The sequence below is a fragment of the Pan troglodytes genome, chromosome 2, assembly GCF_028858775.2.
Source record: "Pan troglodytes isolate AG18354 chromosome 2, NHGRI_mPanTro3-v2.0_pri, whole genome shotgun sequence".
Taxonomy (NCBI): Eukaryota; Metazoa; Chordata; class Mammalia; order Primates; family Hominidae; genus Pan; species Pan troglodytes.
The window spans coordinates 145501537-145514151 of NC_086015.1; positions in this window are offsets into that span (position 1 = coordinate 145501537).

A 12615-nucleotide genomic window follows, 5' to 3' on the forward strand; every position below is an offset into this window, starting at 1 on the left:
GAAATAACTAAAATCAGAGCAGAACTGAAGGAAATAGAGACACAAAAAACCCTTCAAAAAATTAATGAATCCAGGAGCTGGTTTTTTGAAAGGATCAACAAAATTGATAGACCACTAGCAAGACTAATAAAGAAAAAAAGAAGAATCAAATAGATGCAATAAAAAATGATAAGGGGGATATCACCACCGATCCTACAGAAATACAAACTACCATCAGAGAATACTACAAACAACTCTATGCAGATAAAGTAGAAAATCTAGAAGAAATGGTTAAATTCCTCAACACATACACTCTCCCAGACTAAACCAGGAAGAAGTTGAATCTCTGAATAGACCAATAACAGGAGCTGAAATTGTGGCAATAATCAATAGCTTACCAACCAAAAAGAGTCCAGGACCAGATGGATTCACAGCCAAATTCTACCAGAGGTACAAGGAGGAACTGGTACCATTCCTTCTGAAACTATTCCCATCAATAGAAAAAGAGGGAATCCTCCCTAACTCATTTTATGAGGCCAGCATCATCCTGATACCAAAGCCGGGCAGAGACACAACCAAAAAAAGAGAATTTTAGGCCAGTATCCTTGATGAACATTGATGCAAAAATCCTCAATAAAATACTGGCAAACCGAATCCAGCAGCACATCAAAAAGCTTATCCACCATGATCAAGTGGGCTTCATCCCTGGGATGCAAGGCTGGTTCAATATATGCAAATCAATAAATGTAATCCAGCATATAAACAGAACCAAAGACCAAAACCACATGATTATCTCAATAGATGCAGAAAAGGCCTTTGACAAAATTCAACAACTCTTCATGCTAAAAACTCTCAATAAATTAGGTATTGATGGGACATATCTCAAAATAATAAGAGCTATCTATGACAAACCCACAGCCAATATCATACTGAATGGGCAAAAACTGGAAGCATTCCCTTTGAAAACTGCTGCAAGACAGGGATGCCCTCTCTCACCACTCCTATTCAACATAGTGTTGGAAGTTCTGACCAGGGCAATCAGGCAGGAGAAGGAAATAAAGGGTATTCAATTAGGAAAACAGGAAGTCAAATTGTCCCTGTTTGCAGACGACATGATTGTATAGCTAGAAAACCCCATCGTCTCAGCCCAAAATCTCCTTAAGCTGATAAGCAACTTCAGCAAAGTCTCAGGATACAAAATCAATGTACAAAAACCACAAGCATTCTTATACACCAACAACAGACAAACAGAGAGCCAAATCATGAGTGAACTCCCATTCACAATTGCTTCAAAGAGAATAAAATACCTAGGAATCCAACTTACAAGGGATGTGAAGGACCTCTTCAAGGAGAACTACAAACCACTGCTCAAGGAAATAAAAGAGGATACAAACAAATGGAAGAACATTCCATGCTCATGGGTAGGAAGAATCAATATTGTGAAAATGGCCATACTGCCCAAGGTGATTTATGGATTCATTGCCATCCCCATCAAGCTACCAATGACTTTCTTCACAGAACTGGAAAAAACTACTTTAAAGTTCATATGGAACCAAAAAAGAGCCCGCATCGCCAAGTCAATCCTAAGCCAAAAGAACAAAGCTGGAGGCATCACACTACCTGACTTCAAACTATACTACAAGGCTACAGTAACCAAAACAGCATGGTACTGGTACCAAAACAGAGATATAGATCAATGGAACAGAACAGAGCCCTCAGAAATAATGCCGCATATCTACAACTATCTGATCTTTGACAAACCGGAGAGAAACAAGCAATGGGGAAAGGATTCCCTATTTAACAAATGGTGCTGGGAAAACTGGCTAGCTGTATGTAGAAAGCTGAAACTGGATCCTTCCTTACACCTTATGTGAAAATTAATTCAAGATGGATTAAAGACTTAAATGTCAGACCTAAAACCGTAAAAACCCTAGAAAAAAACCTAGGCAATACCATTTGGGACATAGGCATGGGCAAGGACTTCATGTCTAAAACACCAAAAGCAATGGCAACAAAAGACAAAATTGACAAATGGGATCTAATTAAACTAAAGAGCTTCTGCACAGCAAAAGAAACTACCATCAGAGTGAACAGGCAACCTACAAAATGGGAGAAAATTTTCACAACCTACTCATCTGACAAAGGGCTAATATCCAGAATCTACAATGAACTCAAACAAATTTACAAGAAAAAAAACAAACAACCCCATCAAAAAGTGGGCAAAGGACATGGACAGACACTTCTCAAAAGAAGACATTTATGCAGCCAAAAAACACATGAAAAAATGCTCACCATCACTGGCCATCAGAGAAATGCAAATCAAAACCACAATGAGATACCATCTCACACCAGTTAGAATGGCAATCATTAAAAAGTCAGGAAACAACAGGTGCTGGAGAGGATGTGGAGAAATAGGAACACTTTTACACTGTTGGTGGGACTGTAAACTAGTTCAACCATTGTGGAAGTCAGTGTGGCGACTCCTCAGGGATCTAGAACTGGAAATACCATTTGACCCAGCCATCCCATTACTGGGTATATACCCAAAGGACTATAAATCATGCTGCTATAAAGACACATGCACACGTATGTTTATTGCGACATTATTCACAATAGCAAAGACTTGGAACCAACCCAAACGTCCAACAATGATAGACTGGATTAAGAAAATGTGGCACATATACACCATGGAATACTATGCAGCAATAAAAAATGATGAGTTCATGTCCTTTGTAGGGACATGGATGAAATTGGAAATCATCATTCTCAGTAAACTATCGCAAGAACAAAAAACCAAACACTGCATATTCTCACTCATAGGTGGGAACTGAACAATGAGAACACATGGACACAGGAAGGGGAACATCACACTCTGGGGACTGTTGTGGGGTGGGGGGATGGGGGAGGGATAGCATTGGGAGGTATATCTAATGCTAGATGATGAATTAGTGTGTGCAGCGCACCAGCATGGCACGTGTATACATACGTAACTAACCTGCACATTGTGCACATGTACCCTAAAACTTAAAGCATAATAATAATAATTAAAAAAAAAGAAGTTATAAAGCCCTGAAACCAAGGTAGTGGAGAAATTTCCAGCTTTGGCCATAACATGAGAGATTTTTTTCCACCAATCTGTGCCCAGTTTTCTTTTGTAGAACATGCTGTTCTAACATAATAAGCAAAGGTAAGGTGATGCATTACGGGTAAGAAATAGGAGCTTATGCTCTTGGTAATAATCCATGAATGTGATTGTAGAAGTCAACATCCATTTGACATTCTAGGAAATTCCATAAGGCTGAAAGACTTCTTGGAAGGAACTTCTACATTTCTTAGACAATAAAGAGATTCAGCAGGTCATATATTGGAGAGTGTGGGAGAAAGTAATTCACCTCAATTAGGCTTGATGGTCTCGTGTCATTTCTGAAGCTGATACACCTGAAATGCAACACACCAGAGAGAATCTTAATAGGTCAGCCTCAGAGGGTGATCTTGGAGACTCTGCTTCCACATTTCTTGTTTCACTTCAATATCCAACATGCTGAACAATACAAGAGCTTCTAAGAGTGCAGCCACATCATTCTCACTTGAATTACTAAATAGCTTTCTGTCTCCCTGTCTATGCTTTTCACTCTCTGTTCTCTTCAATGCCACCAGTTTTCATTTTCAAACCAAGTAACCCTTCAAAAAAATTATCAAATAGGGCCAGGTGTGGTGGCTTATGCCTATAATCCTAGCACTTTGGGAGGCAAAGGTGGGAGGATCATTTGAGCTCGGGAGTTCAAGACCAGCCTAAGCAACATAGTGAGCATTTACATTAGTTGACCTTACTTGAATTAGGCACAGAGGTGGCCATCTGATGTAAACTTACCACATTTGGAGTTGAGATGGAGATGCTCATTCTAGACTGATTGCTGGAACCAAGGCAATGTGTAACTGGCATATAGAAGCCATGCATGTTAAATAGAAAGGCAGAGGTGAGACTAGAGGAGGCAGCTACCCCGGTTCCTGATGGCTTTCTTGTTCTTGGTCAAAGTCCCTTTAAAACCCAGCTATGTTCCTGTCTTTGGAATCTACATGATTTTCCTGCATCCTTATGGATAAATCTTCAACCCCATTCTTATTTTATTTTTTCTCAAGCTAGTTTAAGTGAGATTTTCTTGTATCCAAACAAAAAAGCTCTCACTAACATGGCATTTAGGATGAAACTCAAACACTTTCACCTGGTTTGCAATGTTCTTTATGCTGGTGCCTGCTTTTGCTTCCATTTTACCTCTCTTAATGTGAATCATACATAATCCAGCTCTGATCAATCTCCTTTAAAGCTCAGCTCCTCCAAGAAAAGTCCCCAATAACTTCCCAGCCTTTGAAGTACTTCTTTCTTGTATATTTGTCATGCTGCTCTTGTGTCTGGTGGTTTCCCCATCCCTCCTCTACTAGGCTCTATGGACAGTCAAGATTAGATGTTCTATTCGTAGCCCCCATGGTTGTGCTAGGCCCTTAGGAGATACTAATAAATAGCAAATAAATGAAAGAATATATTTGTAATAAAACTATCCACTGTTGACATAAAAACCATATTATAAAACCTAGACCTAGGCCGGGCGTGGTGGCTCATGCTGTAATCCCAGCACTTTGGGAGGCTGAGGCAGGTGGATCACTTGAGGTCAGGAATTCAAATCAAGCCTGGCCAACATGGCAAAACCCCATCTCTATTAAAAACACAAAACTGGGCCAGGCGCAGTGACTCATGCCTGTAATCCCAGCACTTTGGGAGGCCGAGGCGGGTGGATCACGAGGTCAGGAGATCAAGACCATCCTGGTCAACATGGTGAAACCCTGTCTCTACTAAAAATACAAAAATTAGCTGGATGTGGTTGCGTGTGCTTGTAATCCCAGCCACTAGGGAGGCTGAGGTAGGAGAATCGCTTGAACCCGGGAGTTGGAGATTGCAGTGAGCTGAGATCGTGCCACTGCACTCCAGCCTGGCAACAGAGCAAGACTCCATCTCAAAAAAAAAAAAAAAAAAAAAAAAAAAAAAAGAAAGAAAAAAAATTAGCTGGGCTTGGTGGTGCTCGCCTGTAATCCCAGCTACTCGGGAGGCTAAGGCAGAAGAATTGCTTGAATCCAGGAGGCAGAAGTTGCAGTGAACCAAGGTCGTGCCACTGCACTCCATCCTGGGTGACAGAGGGAGACTCTGTCTCAAAAAATAAATAAATAAAACCTAGGCCTTATAGTAGAGCAAAGTAGTTAGGAATGTAGGATTTCGAATCAGTCTACTGCATAGGTGAAAACCACCTATTCCATAGGGTTATAAGGATTAAGTGAGATAATGTATATAAACTACTCAGGACATTAGCCTGGGATATAATAATTAATGAGCATTTAATAATCAGTAGATATAGGTCTTTTTCATTCTATATTTAGAATAAAAATATATTTAGAATGTACATCTATTCTGTATTTTAAAACAGGGTTAGGACTCCCAGAACTATAGGGATCAGTGACTCTATAAAGCACTGGAAATTTCTAAAACCAACATTTTGCAACTTGAAGGAATTTAGCTGGGATTGAGAGCTGACTACAGATGTGTCATAGACAATAAGCTTTGGTGAATATTTGCCAAAGCTGGTTTGCAGACCATCTTCTATGTAAAACTCTTTAAGGATTTGACTGACTGCTGGCCCAAGGTGTGGTTGTTGCTTAAGAGCCTACCCTGGATTGGTCAGCATTTTCTCACCTGCCTGTCCAGATTCCGTAAGAGAAGTTGTCCACTCACAGCTCAGCAGGGACTGCCCCTCCTCATGGTGGCCTTGCTCTCCCCATCCCTCCTCTGGATAAATGAACAAAGACCTGATCTGCAGAGTCATAGACCACACAGACCCCAAGACCCCATGGAGAAGAGACAGAGTGAATTGGAAGGTAACATCCCCAATGAAGCCTGATTGTCCTTCCTAGATTGGATTCTCTGAGATTGGCCCACATTCTTACAACACACTTCCTTTTCATAAGCTAGTTTGAGTGGGTTTTGGCTTGTTTTGTTTTGATTCTCAAGTAAAAAAAAAAAAATTACCAAGATGGGAGGCCCAATGTGGGGATAGGAGTTGGGTGAAGAGGGGCAGTCCCTGAGAATCTCGGTGTGGGGAGCCAGTAGCCTGGGGAATAAAGTAGAAAGCCAGCCAGCTAAGTCTCCACTGGTAGTCCTAGACCACGTTTCCTCCTGGATCCAGGTGGCTGAATACCATATCAGAATGTGAGCACTCCTCCTGGTCATATTGTATTCATAAAGTACAATAGGAGAGATAGGTTTATGGGGCAAAGCTGGAAGCAGAAATAGCAGGAAGGCTTTCTTCCCTCCTTACTGTCTTCTTTCCAATTCCTTCCTACCCTACCATAAAGGGATTTTGGTAAAAAATGCATCAGAGTTATACTCTAAGACATGATCAATATTGGCAAGGTTTGTTAGTCTTGTAGCCTCTCCAGTCTTTAAACAAGATTTTAAATTTCAACTTTTATTTTAGTACATGTGCAGGTTTGTTAGATGGGTATATTGTATAATGCTGTTTTGGGGTAAGAATGAGTCTGTCACCCAGGAAGTGACATAGTACCTAATAGTTTTCAACCGTTGTCCCCTACCATCCCTCCCCACTCTAGTAGTCCCCAGTGTCTATTGTTATCATCTTTATGTCCATGAGTACCTAATATTTAGCACCCACTTATAAGTGAGAATATGCTGTATTTGGTTTTCTGTTCCTGTGTTAATTTGCTTAGGATAATGGCCTCCATCTACATCCATGTTGCTGCAAAGCACATGAATTTGTTCTTTTTTATGGCTGTATAGAATTCTATGGTGTGTATGTACCACGTTTTCTTTATTCAATCCACCGCTGTTGGGCACCTAGGTTGATTCCATGTCTTTGCTATTGTGAAGACTCCGTTTTTTGTTTGTTTGTTTTTTTCTCTGTCACCCAGGCTGGAGTGCAGTGGCGCCATCATGGCTCACTGCAACCTCTGCCTCCCGGGCTCAAGCAATTCTTCCACTTTAGCCTCCTGAGTAGCTGGGGCCACAGGTGTGCACCACCACACCTGGCAAATTTTTTTGGAGCAACTTATTTAAACTCCTGTGTCTGATCTCTATTAATTTTTTTAAAAAAATAGAGATGGGGCTTTGCCATGTTGTCCAGGCTGGTCTCAGACTTGTGAGCTCAAGCAATCCGCCCACTATGGCCTCCCAAAGTGCTGGGATTACAGGCATGAGCCACCATGCATGGCCGTCTCCAGTCTTAAGAATAGGAATTAATAGGAACTAAGCCTCTCCCTACATTGCTCTGTAACAATCTTCCACTGCATGGGAGGAAAGATAGAGGGAATGATGGAAAGGAAAAGGAGAGAGAACAGAAGAGTCTCACAGGACCTATAAGACAAAAATTCAATGAAAAAAAAAAACAACAACCAAAAAACCAAGGTATATAGGCAACAAACAGCACAATAAATGGAATGGTACCTCACATCTCAATACTAACATTGAATGCAAATGGCCTAAATGCTCCACTTAAAAGATGCAGAATTGCAGAATGGATAAGAATTCACCAACCATCTGCTGCCTTCAAAAAACTCACCTAACACTCAAGGACTTACATAAACTTAAGGTAAAGGGGTGGAAAAAGACATTCCATGCAAATGGACACCAAAAGCAAGCAGGAGTAGCTACTCTTATATCAGACAAAACAAACTTTAAAGCAACAGCAATTAAAAAAGACAAAGTGGGACATTATATAATGATAAAAGGCCTTGTCCAACAGGAAAATATCACAATCCTAAATATATATGCACTTAACACTGGAGCTCCCAAACTTATAAAACAATTACTACTAGATCTAAGAAATGAGACAGACAGAAACACAGTAACAGTGGGGGACCTCAATACTCCACTGACAACACTAGACAGGTTATCAAGACAGAAAGTCAACAAAGAAACAATGGATTTAAATTATACCCTGGAATAAATGGACTTAACAGATATTTACAGAACATTCTACCCAACAAACGCAGAATATTCATTCTATTCATCAGTGCATAGAAATTTATCCAAGATAGACCATATGATAGGCCACAAAACAAGCCTCAATAAATTTAAGAAAATTGAATTATATCAAGCACTCTCTCAGGCTACAGTGGAATAAAACTGGAAATAAACTCCAAAAGGAAGTTTCAAAACCATGCAAATACATGGAAATTAAAAAACCTGCTCCTGAATAAGCATTGGGTCAAAAATGAAATCAAGATGGAAATTTAAAAATTCTTCAAACTGAACGACAATAGTGACACAGCCTATCAAAACCTCTGGGATACAACAAAGGTGGTGCTAAGAGGAAAGTTCATAGCCCTAAACTCCTACATCAAAAAGTCTGAAAGAGCACAAACAGACCATCTAAGGTCACACTTCAAGGAACTAGAGAAACAAGAACAAACCAAACCCAAACCCAGTAGGAAAAGGGAAATAATTAAGATCAGATCAGAACTAAATTAAATTGAAACAAACAAACAAAAAAACAAGATAAATGAAACAAAAAGCTGGTTCTTTGAAAAGATAAATAAAACTGATAGACCATTAGCAAGATTAACCAAGAAGAGAGAAAATTCAAATAAGCTCAATTAGAAATGAAATGGGAGATATTACAACTGACATCACAGAAATACAAAGGCTACTATGAACACTTTTGCATGCATAAACTAGAAAACCTAGAGGAGATGGATAAATTCCTGGAAAGTTACAACCCATCTAGCTTAAATCAGGAAGAATTAGATACCCTGAACAGACCAATAACAAGCAGCAAGATTGAAATGGTAATAAAATTACTAACAAAAAAAAGTACGGGACAAGATTCACAGCAGAATTCTACCAGACATTCAAAGGAGAATTGGTACCAATCCTACTGACACTATTCCACAAGACAGAGAAAGAGGGAATCCTCCCTAAATCATTCTATGAAGCAAGTATCACCCTAAACCAAGGACAGGACATAACCAAAAAAGAACAGTATAGACCAATATCCCTGATGAACATAAATGCAAAAATACTAGCTAACCAAATCCAACAATGTATCCAGAAAGATAATCCACCATGATCAAGTGGGTTTCATACCAGGGATGCAGGGATGGTTTAACATATGCAAGTCAATAAATGTGATATACCACATAAATAGAATTAAAAACAAAAAATCACATGATCATCTCAATAGATGCAGAAAAAGCATTAGACAAAATCCAGCATCGTTTATGATTAAAATTCTCAGAAAAATCAGCATACAAGGGACATACCTCAACATAATACAAGCCATCTATGACAAACCCACAGCCAAAATAATACTGAATGGGAAAAAGCTGAAAGCAGCTGGATGCAGTGGCTCACGCCTGTAATCCCAGCACTTTGGGAGGCCAAGGTAGGCGGATCACGAGGTCAAGAGATCGAGAACATCCTGGCCAACATGGTGAAACCCTGTCTCTACTAAAAATACACACACACAAAAATTAGCTGGACATGGTGGCACACGCCTGTAGTCTCAGGTACTCAGGAGGCTGAGGCAGTTGAAAGTATTCCCTCTGAGAACTGGAATAACTCTCACAAATTCCCTTTAACATAGTACTGGAATTCCTAGCCAGAACAATCAGACAAGAGAAAGAAATAAAGGGCATCCAAATTGGTAAAGAGGAAATCAAACTGTCGCTGTTTGCTGATGATATGATTGTTTACCTAGAAAACCACAAAGACTCCTCCAGAAAGCTTCTAGAACTGATAAAAGAATTCAGCAAAATTTCCAGATACGAAATTAACGTACACAAATCAGTTGCTCTTCTACACAACAACAGCGACCAAGCTGAGAATCAAAATAGCTGCAAAAAAAAAAAATACTTAGGAGTATACCTAACCAAGGAGTTGAAAGACCTCTACAAGGAAAACTACAAAACACTGCTGAAAGAAATCACAGATGACACAAACAAATGGAAACACATCCTATGTTCATGGATGGGTAGAATCATTATTGTGAAAATGACCATACTGCCAAAAGCAATCTATAAATTCAGCGCAATCCCCATCAAAATACTACCATCATTCTTCATAGAACTAAACAAAAACAAAAACAAAAACAAAAAACAAATCTGGAGGCATCACATTGCCTGATTTCCAACTATGGTATAAGGCCATAGTCACCAAAACAGCATGGTACTGGTATAAAAATAGGCACGTAGAACAATGGAACAGAACAAAGAACTCAGAAATAAACCCAAATACTTGCAGCCAACTGATCTTCCATACAGTATCAGGGAACCTGCCCTGATAGTCACATAGGTTCTTTTCTATTTTCCCTAAGCATCGGCCAGGTTGAGAAAAAAAGGGACAGAGTACAAAAGGGAGAAATTTTAAAGCTGGGCGTCCAGGGGAGACATCACATGTCGGTAGGTTCCGTGATGCCCCACAAGCCACAAAACCAGCATGTTTTTATTAGGGACTTTCAAAAGCGGAGGGAGTGTACAAACAGCGTGTGGGTCACAAAGGTCACGTACTTCACAAGGTAATAGAATATCACAAGGCAAATGGAGGCAGGGCGAGCACAGGACCACAGGACCGGGGCGAAATTAAAATTGCTAATGAAGTTTTGGGCCCCATTGTCATTGATCACATCTTATCAGGAGACAGGGTTTTGAGAGCAAACGGTCTGACCAAAATTTATTAGGTGGGAATTTCCTCTTCCTAATAAGCCTGGGAGCGCTATGGGAGACTGAGGTTTATTTCATCCCTACAGTTTCGACCATAGAAGACGGCCACACCCAAGGGGGCCATTTATAGACCCACCCTCAGGGGTGCATTCTCTTTCTCAGGGATGTTCCTTGCTAAGAAAAAGAATTCAGCGATATTTTTCCCATTTGCTTTTGAAAGAAGAGAAACATGGCTCTTTTCCGCCTGGCTCACCGGCGGTCAGTTTAAGGTTATCTCTCTTATTCCCTAAACAATTGCTGTTATCCTGTTCTTTTTTCAAGGTGCCCAGATTTCATATTGTTCAAACACACGTTGTACAATTTGTGCAGTTAATGCAATTATCACAGGGTCCTGAGGTGACATACATCCTCCTCAGCTGACAGGATTAAGATATTAAAGTAAAGACAGGCCTAGGAAATCACAAGGGTATTGATTAGGGAAGTGATAAGTGTCCATGAAATCTTCACAATTTGTGTTTAGAGATTGCAGTAAAGATAGGCATAAGAAATTATAAAAGTATTAAATTGGGGAACTAATAAATGTCCATGAAATCTTCACAATCCATGTTCTTCTGCCATGGCTTTAGCCGGTCCCTCTGTTTGGGGTCCCTGACTTCCTGCAACAATAAAGCAAACAAAAACATAAAGTGGTGATAGGACACCCTATTCAACAAATAGTGCTGGGATAATTGGCAAGCCACATGTAGGAGAATGAAACTGGATCCTCGTCTCTCACCTTATGCAAAAATCAACTCAAGATGGATCAAGAATTTAAATCTAAGACCTGAAACTATAAAAATTCTAGAAGATAACATTGGAAAAACCTTCTAGACATTGGTTTAGGCAAGGATTTCATGACCAAGAACCCAAAAGAAAATGCAATAAAAACAAAGATAAATAGCTGGGACATAATTAAACGAACGAGCTTTTGCACAGCAAAAGGAAGTCAGCAGAGTAAACAGGCAACCCACAGAGTGGGAGAAAATCTTCACTATCTATACAATTGACAAAGGACTAATATCCAGAATCTACAACAAACTCAAACAAATCAGCAAGAAAAAAACAAACAATCCCATCAAAAAGTGGGCTAAGGATACGAATAGAAAATTCTAAAAAGATGATGTACAAATGGCCAACAAAGATATGAAAAAATACTCAACATCACTAACAATCAGGGAAATGTAACTTAAAACTACAATGCGATACCACCTTACTCCTGCAAGAATGGCCCTAGTTAAAAAAAAAAGAACAAAAAATGATATACATTGGTGTGGATGTGGTGAACAGGGAACACTTCTACACTGCTGGTGGGAATGTAAACTACTACAGCCACTATGGAAAACAGTGTGGAGATTCCTTAAAGAACTAAATGTAGAACTACTATTTGATCCAGCAATCCCACTATTGGGTATCTACCCAGAGGAAAGGAAGTCATTATATGAAAAAGATACTTGCACATATATTTATAGCATCACAATTCGCAATTGCAAAAACGTGGAACCAGACTGGGTGTGGTAGCTCATGCATGTAATCCCAGCACTTTGGGAGGCTGAGGCAGGTGGATCATCTGAGGTCAGGAGTTCAAGACCAGCCTGGCCAACATTGTGAAACCCTGTCTCTACTAAAAATACAAAAATTAGCCGGGCGTGGTGGCATGTGCCTGTAATCCCAGCTACTGGGGAGGCTGACGCAGGAGAATTGCTTGAACCTGGAAGGCGGAGGTTGCAGTGAGCCGAGATCACGCCATTGTACTCCAGCCTGGGCGATAAGAGCAAAAACTCCATCTCAAAAAACAAACAAACAAAAAAACAAAGTGGAACCAACCCAAATGCCCATCAATCAACAAGTAAAGAAACTGTGGTGTGTGTGTACATATAG